Below are 15,610 nucleotides of genomic sequence, written 5' to 3'. Positions count from 1 at the left end.
TTCTAGGTTTGTCAGCACCATACCAGCTCGTGGTGTCACAAAAGTAGTACACGTCTGAGACCTGCATCACTTCGGGGTTAACGCCCACATCAAGCTGACACGCCGGGATATAAAGTAAATCTTGAAATTAATGCGTCTCCAAATTTGTACGACTGTTTGTGTTTATAATCAAGTTGGTTTCCGCTATCCAAAGTGTGCAGTGAGGCCGTCTTATTGTTGATAGTCATTTTGAAACATAAATGCGTAGTTAGATTAATGCGAACAAAGACCACTTGCATTTTTCACGCTGGCGTTAATTTCAAGATTTACAGTAACCGGAATACTGTACTTAAAGCCGACAGGAATACTGTTCAAAGCGGCGTTAAAGCCAACTCACTCACTCATTCACAAACAAGACCCGAATTAAATCGGATGTTAGAGCACACAAAACTCACTTGTTGAAAAGGCTCTTTGACAAACAAAGCTTAAACACATAAGTGTACTGGCTTCATGTGAGTACTTAAGTCCTTCAATACCCTTCAAGGCATATACAAACACATGATATGTAATCTTTAGTGTTACGTCTTAAGGCAAAACTAATTATATCACATTCGAGTGGTAGCGTTGCGGTTAAAGTGTTCGCTCGTCACGCCGATGGCACGGGTTTGATTCTCGACATGGGTACTATGTGCAACGCCACTTTCAAGTGTCACCCGTCGCGATATTACAGGAATATTATAAGCGGCATAAGATCACACTCACCCACTCACTATATCTAAAACAAACTGGAAGTCTCCGAAAAATTAATACAGTAAACTACGGTTATAACGAACTCAAAAGGACTACAATGTTTAGTTCGTTATAACCGTAGTTCGTTATAAGCATATATGCAGCATAACTACAGCAAATAGTCGGGAATAAAAAGTAAGTTCGTTATATCCGTCAGTTCGTTATAAGCGTGTTCGTTATAACCGTAGTTTACTGTAGTCTATTCTCAATTTAAAACCATGCATCAGTAACGCATTCATTTGACAAAATAATTAAGGATTAATGAATTTGCACAATTCTGATTTTCCTGGTTTATACACAGAATAATAACTTCCTTTTCATGACAAGATGTTTAACATTTGCATTGCAGAAATTATCAAAAAAATAGAAATACAATTTGGTCAACTTTCTTGTCTTCCGCGACATTAAGACTTCACTGCAAATACTCACGTCACAAATTAGGGGGTTTGTATGCCATGTTATCGGAGCTGATCTCCGTTCGGAGAGGGACTTCGGCATAATCCGGAGAACTGATCTCTCCAGCGGATTCTCCCTGAGTTACAGCGCCACCTTCCCTGAGAACGACAGCCCGGGACTGACTGACTGCAATCAGGGGAGGTAACTCCATGTGTCACATCTGCCACCTGGCACTAAACACCCACCTGTCAAGACCGTACATGGATTTGTATGGATGGTACGACATGGGATTTAACACACACACACATCACGCATGCGCAGTCTGCTTTGTTGCTCTCATGCCTTATTATGGAAGGAAGTCTGACGTTGTCCAACAAATCCCGCGTACATGAACATCGGAAGAAAGTGGTTGACCTTTTTGTAATTATTTTCTGTTGATTAACACATTTAGTGGTTTAATAACATTAAAAACGAACAATATGCTATTGTAATATGGGGTCAGTTATTTTATTAAATTGTATTATATTTCTTTTCATCCTCTCGCCAGAACTGAAACCCAGTTTCAACCCGATTACATCACAAGCGCGGATTCAGCAGGGAAGCATACCCTTTTTGGAAGGGGTCCACTTAAAATCCAAAAGTGCCAGGTCATAATCCGGTTTTTAGTCTAAAAGTCAAATGATTTAGTTAAATGTTGATTATTACTGCAGCATTTCTTGAACAAAAGGCGGGGCGCAACTCACATCCCGATATTATCTGAATTTTACGTCACAAACGTACATTTTGGTGTGCTTTACTATATATCGTTATCTTCAAGTATTCTACGGCGCCGCAATTAGCTGTGTGGGCATGCGTCACTTGGGCACGCCAGAAACCTATGATAGTGAGTTCGAATCCCGGTTCGCCCCGATTATGTTTCTAGGTTTGTCAGTACCATACCCGTGCTCGTGGGTTTCACCAAAGTGGTAAACGTCTGAGACCTGCATCACTTCGGGCTTTCCTCCCACATTAAGCTGACACGCCGTGATATCACTGGAATACTGTTAAAAGCGGCGTTAAACACAACTCAATCACTATTACCCGCATCTGGTGTAAGTTAATCGAAGACCTATCTACACCCTAATTGCTCGTTGACAGATACAGGTGGTACATGGATCTCAATTCCAGGCAAACGTCTGACGTCAGGCGAGTGATGATCTGTCAGGCAAAAGGTAAACAACTTATGGAGACAGTTATCACCATGTCCCTAATTCGTAAACTGTCGCCTCCGCCCTGCACAAGCAACAGACACTCCGCATGCTTGTTACGAGTTCGGTTGTTGAAATGAATTGATCCATCATCGGACAAACCCCGTCCTGTTCTTCAAGAAGAAGTTGCTCTTTACACGCGCCGCCATGACCCTTGACGGATATATGCTAACTCGACACGACAACTCGACACCGGAAGTGGCTTTGAAAACAAGATGGCGAGAACTGGTCATTGGCAATGGTTCTTGGCTGACGGATTGGTCGACAGAGCTCCTTCCTGTCAATGTTTGAAGTTGTGTAGGCGTGGTGTGTTGTGAGTGAAGACGTATATGTAGTATATGCTGTGGAGGATGCTGGTTAATGAAGTGCAAGGTGTCGTATCTCGACACAAGGCAGATGGCATGTGGAACACTATCACTTATACGTTGTTGACAAACGTTTCACTGTTGGTCAACAAGGATTAGAAAGGTCACCGCTGGTCAGCACTGACGCTCTATCTCTAATGAGTGATTTGGTTTAGATGTAATGAGGGGTGACTGAAAGGTCGAAGTATAGTACACTCATAACAGTTTACATGCATGAGTGAGTGAGTGAGGTTTACGCCGCTTTTAGCAATATTCCAGCAATATCACGGCGAGGGACACAAGAAAATGGGCTTCACACATTGTACCCATGTCGGGAATCGAACCCGGGTCTTCGGCGTGACGAGCGAACGCTTTAACTACTAGGCTACCCGAGAGCCCCTTTACATGCATTAAGTACAATACTTCCAATGCCCACAGGGGCGGTCGGGTAGCCTAGTGGTTAAAGCGTTCGCTCGTCACGCCGCCGTGATATTGCTGGAATATTGCTAAAAGCGTCGTTAAACCATACTTACTCTCTCACTTCAATGCCAACATAATGCATTTGAACCAAACGAATAACCAGAAAGCATATTCCTGCAGACATCAAAGTGACGAGAACTTCTCAGCCAACCCCAGTATCTTTGACAGTTTGTTTCATGTCTGTTTGTTGTTTGTTGTTTTACGCCGCAATCAGCGGTATTTCAGTTGTCTGTTAATAATCGAGTCTGGACCAGACAATCCAGTGATTGACACCATGAGCATCGATCTACGCAATTGGGATACGATGACATGCATCAACCAATTCAGCGAGCCTGACCATCGATCCCGTTAGTCGACTCTTACGACAAGCATGGGTTGATGGAGACATATTCTACCCCTGACCAGCAAGGTGCCTCGGGTAACTCGTTGGGGTGTCGGGGAGGCGTAAAACCATACTCACTCACTCACTCACTCACTCACTCGTTAGGGTGTCTGCTCGACATGCGAAGAAACTTGACATGAAGCGGGGTTTTAACATTTCCTTGATAACACTGCTGCAGATAGGCCACGGAAAATGACCAGAGAGAATCAGGAATTCGAAATGTTGATCCTGACATGGTTAAGGGACTAAATTCTACGGAAGCCTTTTAGGGCCATGTGTTTTTTTGTGTTTTTTTCGATACTATCTTGAAATTTCAAGATATTAAGTTGAAATTTCAAGATACTAAGTTGAAATTTCAAGATACCATACTTCTTTTTCAAGAAGTTGAAATTTCAAGATACAGAAGATGAAATTTCAAGATACTAAGTTGAAATTTCAAGATACTATCTTGGAATACAAGATACTATCTTGAAATTTCAACTTAGTATCTTGAAATTTCGACTTAGTTTCGTGAAATTTCAACTTCAGAATCTTGAAATTTCGACTTAGTTTCGTGAAATTTCAACTAAGGATCTTGAAATTTCAAGTTAGTATCGAAAAAAAATTTAAAAAAACAAATGGCCCTAAAAGGCTTCCGTAAAATTCTGTACAGCTTAGAAAAAAAATTAGAACAACTTCTGGTTTATTGCTTACAGCGACGTTTCGATGTAGATTCTTTCACCGTTATCAAGCGCAAGTGACACTACCCAGTGATGAGAAGTATATATGCATGTTTCGACTAATTTTCTTCTGGCGTTGACATTAAAATTTTATCAAGAAATGTGTACTTTAAAGTTCGACGCAGTTTACAGTATTCTGTAGGCGTACGATCTGATACATACAAATATAACTGCTATCTCATGCTTTGAAAAGAAACAAGCGTGGAAAATCACATGAGAACTTCAAAATTAGTCACTTGCCTAAGGTAAGATCGTAAGATTAGGTAGGATCGTTTCAGTCCCAACACAGATGCCTTTCGGCCTTAAGTTAAGCTCGTCACAGTGACACAGCTACCAAGATACCGGGCCGGATACCCCCAAGGTCCAGCTTGGTCCATACTGAGGAGGATTAGATCTAAACAGTACAGCCGTTCTTATTGCACAATTATTCCGTTATACGTAACTGTACTTCGATAATTCCCTTAGTTCTGTAGCTCACCTTGCAGTTAAATAAAAAAAAAAAACAAATTTAAATATGAAAGCGACCGTTTGTAAAGCAACCCGAATAAGACAGAAATAATAGAAACAAACTTTTCGATGGAATTTTCAGTAAATCTTCCAGGACATATTAGAAACAAATTACAACATAAACAAAATCTTTGGATGTCCTGCCCTGTAGTGAATTATGGTTACCGAAAGGATTGTTTGTTATGTAAAACCCAAATTGTATGTTATTTTGAAGTAGTGATGTGTCATATTTCTGTTTGATCGATATCGTTATTAGTCCGGACTAGTACAAGCAGGCGCGCACACAGTGCATGCTCGTCGCTATATAGGGGCGGTCGGGTAGTCTAGTGGTTAAAGCGTTCGCTCGTCACGATGAAGGTCTGGGTTCGATTCCCCACATGGGTACAAATTGTGAAGCCCATTTCTGGTGTCCCCCGCCGTGATGTTGCCTGAATATTGCTAAAAGCGGCGTAAAATTCAACTCACACACTTATATTAGTATAAAAATCTTGAGCGTGACGTTTAATCCCAGTTCACCTCACCTCAAGAAGAAGAATATATGTGCGTAAATAAATCCCGACCAGAATAAACAGCTATTGTGTGTAGGTCACCAGTGTTAATGATATACGCAATATATCACATTCCCAGCATATTCAGAATAATGAATAATTTAAAAGGACTGTTTTGCTCGCCCTTTGGCGCACTACCGCATCGTTTCCCCAACTATCTCCTTCAGATAACCAAATTCTAAGATGTATGTAAATATATTCCCTGTACATCGCACGGGGCGATATATTACCATGTATGTATTTTGTATGTTCCTATGGAAGCCCTTCCATGCATGCTGAAGAGATTGATTATGATAAACGTTTGCCTGTTGACGAATACTAAATATGTCTTGTTGAAACGCGTACATTGGTCATTGTCGTAAAGATGTCTTATAATGGTCTATCCAAACTAAGTCTTGGACATTCTTGAAAAGTAATCCAAATTTTTCCCACCATATAGGCGGAGCGTATGTAACAGGGGACATTTTTCAGTCGATATTTACACGTTTGAGAGTGAGCTGGCTTCAATGACAGCATTCCCGTCATATTCCGCCGTGTCAGCTTGATGTGGAAGGAAAGCCCGAAGTGATGCAGGTCTCAGACGTTTACCACTTCGGTGAAACCCACGAGCACGGGTGTGGTGCTGACAAACCTAGAAACATAATCGGGGCGAACCGGGATTCGAACTCACAATCATAGGTTTCTGGGGTGCCGAAGGGACGCACACCGCTGCTAGTTCCGGTGCCTTAGACGACTTGGCGAGGTGTTCCCCCTTTTAAACGTTTGAAAGATTATATGATCCAATGAATTTGAGTGAGTGAGTGCCAAGAACCCCTTATACAAATATTCCTGCCATATCACGATTGTCCGTAATTGGCTCCTCACAGTGAGTGAGTGAGTGAGTATGGTTTTAATATTCCAGCAATATCACGGCGGGGGGACACCAGAAATCGGCTTCACACATTGTAACCATGTCGGGAATCGAACCCGGGTCTTCGGCGTGACGACCGAACGCTATAACCACTAGGCTACCCGACCGCCCCCCGGCTCCTCATAGTGAGTCGAACAGGATCAAGTATTTTATAACCACGTGAAAATAAAAGCGATCAAACCATTTCCACAATCATACGAAATATCAACAAGAAGCAAGATCATTCTCGCCACTTGGAATATAAGCACGAAATATCGCGATGCTTAATTACCGAAGATAGCTGCATGTGTGCTAATACTTATATAGATCAAAACATTAAGCCATTCCGCAGGTAAGAAATATTACTTACAATATTGACAAAAATTGCCAAGGTGCGCTTTTCTAGAAATATCTTTTTTACTTGCGATAACAATATCGATCGAGATCTGATAACGTGGTCAGTCAGCTGACTGTATTTAGCAGCGCGTGCACAGTACAAGCACGAGCATAAAGGAAAAACGTGCAGATGTGTATTAAAGCTCTATTGAACAAATCCATTGCTAAATATAGCTGCTAGCAGTCACGTGACTGCCTATTCTGACCCGGATTGTAAGCTACTTATAATCGTGGGGTGGTGGGGTTGTGGTTAAAGCGTTCGATCGTCGCGCCGAAGACGCTGGTTCTATTCCCCATATGCGCACAATATGGTGGAACATGGGCGGAGTCTCCCTCCATGGTAGTGCTGGCATATTGATAAATGCGGCATAAAACCATACTCATTCACTACACAACGTATCCCGACTGACTTAAACCCCTTCAAATCCATTACTAAATACTGGTGGGTTCAAATAACGGAGGGGCGGTCGGGTAGCCTAGTGGTTAAAGCGTTCGCTCGTCACGCCGAAGACCCGGGTTCGATTCCCGACATGGGTACAATGTGTGAAGCCCATTTCTGGTGTCCCCCGCCGTGATATTGCTGGAATATTGCTAAAAGCGGCGTAAAACCGTACTCACTCACTCAAATAACGGAGGCGACTAACGGGATCGGATGGTCGGCTCGCTGACATGGTTGATGCAAGTCATTGATCCTAATTGCAACAAACCAACCAACCAACCAAATAACGGACACATTGACTCAGCAATAATCACTTTTCTTTCATAAATATAGGTTACGATGTGACGATCTTAATATAGTCCAACGATTCTTAAAGTAGCATCCCATACGTTTCGTGACTGTCAAACGCTGAGCCAAGTTAATGCTTTCTTGTCCGAGTTAATCACCGCTTGTCTGGCAATGGTATACACTAGCACGAGCGGCATGCGTTGCACGCCGAAAGGTACCGAGCGGCGGTGAAATCTACGCCTAGCACGTGCTTCGTGGTTATTGCGCATCTCGGGCTGTCACAGGTGGCATTTATGGCCCGCTCTGACACTATAAAAGCGATTGTACATTTATAGAAACACAGTTGAATATTTTGGCAGCCGAAAGTGGTCGCATGGCTGCTGCGTAATTATATCGGTGGAAACGGCGCTTTTGCAGAGTTGTCGTTTGTAATATTTTATTAAAACCGCAATACGTCCTTGAAACGACTCATTGTGGTTTGGGTCGGACAGACACGGGATCAGCCTGTATAGGATTTTTTACATGCGTGCTTCTAAGGTATGTTCACCACGCAACGCCAGCATATCATGCAGGAATGTCTTATCTGCTTTAACAACACGTCTTGATAATTAAAGTAATGAATATACATGTCCACTATATATCTGGTTCACACTATGTCTCAATTACGGGGGGCACGGGGGGCACGGGGGGCCCAGTAAGGCGCCGCGATTCGCTGTGCAGAGTAGCGTCCCTTGGCCACACCAGAAACCTATGATTGTGGGTTCGAATCCCGGTTCGCCCCGATTATGTTTGTAGGTTTGTCAGCACCGTACCCGGGCTCGTGGTTTTCACCGAAGTGGTAAACGTCTGAAACCTGCATCACTTCGGGCTTTCCTCCCACATTAAGCTGACACGCCGCGATATAACTGGAATACTGTTAAAAGCGGCGTTAAACCCAACTCACTCACTCACTCAAATACGTAACAATGTCATTCTTAGCCAATCGGACTCAAAATATTTCGCCATGAACGCATAAAAATTGAGAATGGACACAAATATACATTGCGAGTCTTGTTGAAATGGGAAAGCTTAAAGCCTTGATACAAAGACATGTCAAGGGCGGATCCGGCATTTTTAAAAGGGAGGGGTCCAAAATATCAAAATCTTCTCGTAATCATTTTTTTGGCCTACAACATACAACATTTGGTTTTCAAAAGGGGTATCCGTCTCCGCCAATGCATTTTAATTTCTATCAGGAAATGTCGCCTGAGGTGTTGGAATAGAACAAAGTAAATTGGTGATATTAATCAAAAGAATGTTTGACTGAAGGTACACGACGGTTTTAAATTCTTTGGGGCAGAACATTGAATATAATGTGCACAAAAACACTTGTATGAATGACAGAAGGGCGAGCTACACGGCATGAAACCACAATCAAATTGCCGGCGTGCGGGGTCCGCGCCTTGCTGGTTGCAGCTTTTCCATGTTAACTATTGCAATCAATGACAGGTGTCAAATTCGTAATTGACAGGAAGACATCGTCTGTCTGAGTCATCTTCGTCAAGGCAAAGTTTTAGACAGTCGAGTTATATTTGGAACATGGAAACGTGGCCCCCCAAAAAACAAGCATGTTGTATGCATTTCATTTGAGACACGGTTAGTGTTGATACTTATGTAAGTGTTGAGGCAGATGCCGTCGTCACACCCTGCGTGTGACACAAATGTCACGTGTCGTGTGAAAAGTACGTTAACAAATATTTCAAGAATGTCGCAATTATAAGAGCATCAGGATAAAATTCCGCTATGAAAATACAGTTTTTTCATATGACGTTGCTTCTTCTTGTCGGACACAATCGTGACCCTGAAACGCCGCTATTCTCAGAGTTGCGTGCCTTGGTCTTACCAGGATCTGCAAGAACGTGGTTCGAATACAAGAGTAGTTCCTATTATATATGGTTTGTCAGCACATGGTTTTACAAAAATGTGGATATTAATCTGTTAACACAAGTAACACAACGCCTTTCGATCCTCCGGCATTGAGCTGACTCGCTGTGACAAAAGATGGAACATTGTTCAGATCACCATTAAACCCAGCTTGCTCGCTGTGTCGTACCCCGTGGTGATTCCGATTTGGAATAAGACTTAGCCATTTTTGTTGTAAGAGCCGACTTAATTGATCGGGTGGTCAGGCTCGATGAATTGCGTATCAACGTGCATATACCGACATTGCTCAATCACTGGCTTGTCTCGTCCAGGCACCATAAATAGCTGGAATAGCTGGAATATTGCTGAGTGCGAAGCTGAACAATATCAAACAAACAAGCACATGTTGGTATCGGTAATTAAAGTCGTAGCAGAGATGAGTATATGCAGTGCGATTAGGATTAATGGCAGTCTTGATTATCGCTATGAACGCGCCATCACCATACAATGTATGACGTCAGAGGATATTGCCGCCTTGACGAAGGTATGTCCGCGCCGAATTGTTAAGTTTAGTGAGGTAAAATGGGGGTTAACTTCGCGTTCAAGATTATAGCCCTTATGTATATAGTGGCTCTTACGCCAGTTTTATAGTGCTAGCCTGTTGAGATACAATGCCTTACACGAATACCGACCTGCAATTTAACGCCGAGCATCTAGAATAAAACAACGACCATCTTTTCACGTCTTTTGGTAACGCGTACGGGGATCAAACCCCGGACCTTCCGCTCTCCGAGCGGACGCTCTACCACTAGACCACAGAGGGGGTCTGTACTGCTTAGTGAAATAGATAGGGTAGTGTTACTGCAAATGCCAACCGCCGCATGTGGCCACATTGCCGGCATAGGGGAATGGAACCTGCGCTTTCAAACTAACATACACTGATACTCCACCACCACTTTCAGCTTCAGAGTCGGTTTTCAGTTATTTTCCACTTTTTTCCCATAATAATTGATACATAAACAGATTCAAAATATACACAATGTCGAGAATGTCTTGATGTGACAGCCATCGAATGGCGAATTAACAATACAACTCAAGATTTGATAGCGATATTCTTATTTTTACACCAAATTAATCACTTGTGGGTAACATTTTTAAATAGTTAATTTCCCTATCAAGAATTGAGGATTATATACGACTCAAATGAAGTTAAGGGTCACCCGATTATTTCAAACCATGACAAATTAACTAAAGAAATATGAAATAATCGGGTGGTCCTTATCCTCTTTTGAGTAGCATGTATCGGGACATTCCTAATTTTCAGCGTAATTGAAGACGGGTGTTATCCCTTCCTCTAAACTCAGTTTAAACACATAGGTAATAAGGTATTTTAGCAAGATCGTGGACCAATCAATCATCATTCTGACATGGAGGTATGAAAAAGTATAAAAAAGTATTTTAACACTTACTACTCTATAGATAGAGTATCCCATCCCCCCGGAAAATATTTATATACCGTTCTAAGGATGTGAATACGTGCATGCATTGTCACCGCGTTTACGAGGATTATTATTAGATTTAATGACATGGACGCTGGCCGCACCTTTACCGATAGATACGTGCTGCGGGGGATGCGCAAGGCAGATAAAATGATAGTTTATCTAGGATATTCACATTAGGGGGAACGTCAGAAATAGCCGTGACACAGTGAACGCTGAGTGGACCAGCACCCGGAAATACTACCACTATATCTCGTGGGTGGGGCGACGCTACGTGGGGGTGGGCGGCACACGTGTAGGTGTAGACAGGACGGTGATGAGTTAGTCTGTCTCACGGTCACTGAACCATATTATTTTCTCTCCACCAAGCCCTTACTGTAATGTAAGTCTAGATTTTCCCAGGAATGTTCCATCTCACTTGGGCTCGTTCTCAATTTAAATGTACTTGTTAGCTTGTCACAAAAGTATATAACTTCAGAGACTAAGTGTAAGTCTTGGTCATGAGTGTGAGTGAGCGAGTTTGGTTTTACGCCGCTTTTAGCAATATTCCATCAATATCACGACGGGGGACACCAGAAATGGGCTTCACACATTGTACCCATCTCGGGAATCGAGTCCGGGTCTTCGGCGTGACGAGCGAACGCTTTAATCACTAGGCTACCCGAACGCCTGTCTTGATGATGAGTGTGATAGGTTGTTTTTAGTATTTATCTCGGGTGAGACTTGCAGTCATGAATGTGTGAGAAGTATCGTCATTAGGCCACAACAAATACAATTATTAGCATTTATTTTTTTCAACATTGAGGACACGAAGAATCATTGGGTTTTTTATTGAGTATTTGATTTCGGTATTTTCGCTTATAAGACTTAGCAGATCTGAGATTGTTATGAAAATTCAATTTTGTCAACCTTTTTTTACATATTCTAACCTACTTACACAGTTCATGACAGGAAAAGTCATACTCACAAACACTCAAATCTAGATGAAGGGATTTCAAAAAGAAAATTGTTATTATATTTATGATTAACCTAATCGTTCTTTAGACCTTCGGGTTTCCTTCACATATATAGCTGAAGCACCGTGATGTAACTTCCAAAGCGGCGTAAAACACGACTCACTCTGGTTAGCATGGACATCTTCTAAAGCCATACCATGAACTTCAGTCTTTAACTGCTTCTATGCAAACTGATAGGGTCGAATTCAAAACAAACATTAGCACAAAACCTGCAGTCAGGAGTTTTTAAGCGATTTCTTAAAAGTTTGGTCTGCGTAATAATGAATTAAGAAGCATGACGCTCGTTGAAATGCTGAGTTTTTTGCGAGATTTTTCTTAGGTGTGTCAGTCAACAAACACGTATTTTATGCAAATTGTGTGAGTGGCGGGTGCTACCTGTAGGGCAGGACATGATTACCCTGACGTCATCAGTTATTTTCAGTGATCCATTCATATGATTATTCACCGCCTTTAACGCCCACTGGAGCGACCGGATAATCGAAACTGGTTCTCTTGCGTCGACATTATATATTCACGAATGTCTTTCCGGTTATTTAAATCATTTTCAAAAGCGGATCCGTAAAGAAAGATACATTTGGTAATAATGCTATGATAAGCATCAATTAACAATTAAGAATTACCCTGATGATAAATTGTGTAACCATCAATTACGTGCTGAAATTCATTCGACTGATGCAGGACAAGGGAGTTCCACAAGTTGATTAATTGATTGCTTTGTCAATGTTTAAGATTGTCAAGTGTTGTCAGGTATATAGTGAGCTGATTGATGATACACGAACAATACCTTGAAAGTGTCAGCAGAGGCCTCTGTGTATATTGATTGTTGGAAGACCCGTTTAGGCTGATTTAGAACAGTAATGACATTAATTTGAAAAGGGTGACGGATAAAAAAAACATATTTTTCATTCCTTTTTATGAGGCTATATGAAGATTTATTAATAATGTGAGTCATCACACGAAATAAAAATTATTTCAATTTTTGAATATGCGTTTTAAATGAACTCTTAATTTGAATCAGTATATTGGTCCGGTTAATATCAAGTACTATTAAAATAAACAGAAACGACATTAGGATGAATAATATGTTATATAACTTTCATGTTACCATGTTTTATTTCAATTTCAAGGAATGTTAAGAAACGACCTGTTCAACTTAAATTTTGTTTTTACACCGGTTACCAACATCTTTCATCTCGATATGCTGGGCGTGGCCAAATATAGACCATTACTTTTTTAGACTTGTGACCTACACGAAATAATTAAATCTCCCATCCAAAAACAGTCATGCTACAAGATACAAGAATACTTTAACGTTGGTTACGGGGTATTAAACTACATTAGCTCTTAAGAGATGTTTTTTTTCGTTTTTATAAGAAACATTATCAAAGACAGTGAGTGAGTTCGGTTTAACGCCGCTTTTAACAGTATTCAAGTTATATCGCGGCGTGTCAGCTTAATGTGGGAGGAAAGCCCGAAGTGATGCAGGTCTCAGACGTTTGCCACTTCGGTGAAACCCACGAGCACGTGTATGGTACTGACAAACCTAGAAACATAATCGGGGCGAACCGGGATTCGAACCCACAATCATAGGTTTCTGGCGTGCCCAAGGGACGCAACTCTGCACATCGAATCGCGGCGCCTTAGACGACTGGGCCATCCGTGCCCCCTAAAAAAGACTGGAAATAAAAAGTGGAAGGAGTGACTGAGTATAGTTTCACGCCCCTCTTAGCAATATCCCAGCAATATCATGGCGGGGGACATAAAAAAATGGGCTTAACACATTGAACCCATGTGGGAAATCGAACTCGGACCTTCGGCGTGACGAGCGAACGCATCAACCACTACCCGCCGCCCCGAAATTTAAAGTGAAAAAGAACTAAATAACATTGCGGTGGGACAGGTGGGACTGTTCTGTCAAATAGAGCAGATGAATATGGCTGGTTGGTTTGTTGTTTAACGCCGCACTCAGATTTATGAAGCCGGTCTGTAAACAATCGAGAGATTAATATCATGAGCATCGATCAACGCCATCGATCCCGTTAGTCGCCTCTTACGACACGCATAACCGCCTTTTACAGCAAGCATGGGTTGCTGATGACCTATCCTACCCTCCAGGTCTTGAGCAGTCTGTAGAAATCTATGTAGGATTCTGTTTTTCGGAGCTCATTCGGCAGATTATTCCATACCCAAGAAGCTTCATATGCAAATTATTTCAACCCGAACTTTGATCTTAAAGCCGGGGATCTCCGCCGTTTCCTGCTGCCTGAAGAAGAACGCCGTTTGTTTTAAGGTTATTAAGTTTTGAATGTAGCTTGGAGAAATTTGTTGACGATTTTGAATACTTCCCAAGTTATGTCCTTAAAGCCATTTATATGAAGAAAGACCCATGAAGATCCGGGGTAGAATAGGTCTTCAGCAACCCATGCTTGCTGTAAAAGACGACTATGCTTGTAAGAGGCGACTAACGGGATCGGGTGGTCAGGCTCGCTGACTTGGTTGATGCATGTCATCGTATCCCAATTGCGTGGATCGATGCTCATGATGTCAATCACTGGATTGTCTGGTCCATACTCGATTATTTACACAGGCCGCCGTCTTATAGCTGGAATATTGCTGAGTGCGGCGTTAAACAACAAACTAACAAAATACATGAAGAAAATTAGTGCCAGTCATGGTTAATAGACTGGGACGTGAGCTCACCATAAAAAATTCTAAGGTATCTCTCCTGAATTGTTTTTAATTTTGTTGTGCTGGCTTTGTTGCAGAAGTGCAAAATAACGGGTCAGTAATTAAAATTTGATGCGATGAAGGTTTTGTAAATGAGAAACCAGAATATTTATCTAATTGACCTTCAGTCCCATCAGCTTGTCTTCAAGGTGATCTCCGGGCTAGACACACGGATTACCTTATCAGCGGTTGTATAAAGGAAATGTGTCTGTCATATATCATGCTAACAATCATTGCTATCATTGAACATCACCGCCCAACCATTAGGCCGGTAACGGTGATGGAGCGCAGTGACAGCTGTCTTCTTAGTTACGTCACCGTGACGACCGTTACAGGACACAGAGCAGTTGGACAAGTTTATCTGTTGTCTGAGCTGGTTAATAGACTTGTGGGGAGTTGTCTTAGGGTATTTCAGAAATCAATTCCCATTTGAACATCGTTATACTGAGTAGGACTTGCGTAGTCCCATGGTATGTAACGCCATAATACAGAGTTACGTCCCTTAGTGGTATGGGGACACGCCTTATTTTCCTTGACGCGAACACAACATATACCTTAAAATTTATACGGGGCGTTGGGGTAGCCTAGTGGTTAATGCGTTGGCTCGTCACGCCGAAGACCCGTGTTTGATTTCCCACAAGAGTACAATGTGTGAAGCCCATTTACTGTTATCCCCCGCCGTCATCTTGCTGGAATATTGCTAAAAGCGGCGTAAAACCACACTCACTCACTCACTTAAAATTGATACTGTTCACAACAGCGTTATGTAATCGTTAACACAGACGGAATCGTTCAATGTCATGTTCATAGTTTTAGACGTCTGGAAAAGTAATCGTCCGTAAAGCGAGGTGTCCACATGAAGGGCTTCCGGAATAACGAGGTTACTGGACACGTAAACTGCAAGCAAAGTTTAAAGCATTTGAATAATGATAACAGCGATTTTAAATCCCGTGCAGTTCACATAAGGGACGAGACACCCGAATTATTCCTCGCGTGTGTTTTATAGCGAACACCTGGTGTCTTCACTGATTTTCAGTGATCCATTTATATAATGTTCACCGCT

General features: G+C 42.0%; 1 protein-coding gene across 1 annotated transcript in view; it reads right to left on the bottom strand.

Annotated features, from left to right (window-relative positions):
- Positions 1 to 15,610, bottom strand: part of LOC139449132 (uncharacterized) — a 38,179-nt gene that overhangs the window by 17,261 nt on the left and 5,308 nt on the right. The gene's annotated exons all lie outside the window — the stretch shown is intronic.

Source organism: Haliotis cracherodii, unplaced genomic scaffold, assembly GCF_022045235.1.
Source record: "Haliotis cracherodii isolate W230 unplaced genomic scaffold, xgHalCrac1.p SCAF_7, whole genome shotgun sequence".
Classification (NCBI taxonomy): domain Eukaryota; kingdom Metazoa; phylum Mollusca; class Gastropoda; order Lepetellida; family Haliotidae; genus Haliotis; species Haliotis cracherodii.
This window is presented reverse-complemented; position numbering and strand designations above follow the sequence as displayed.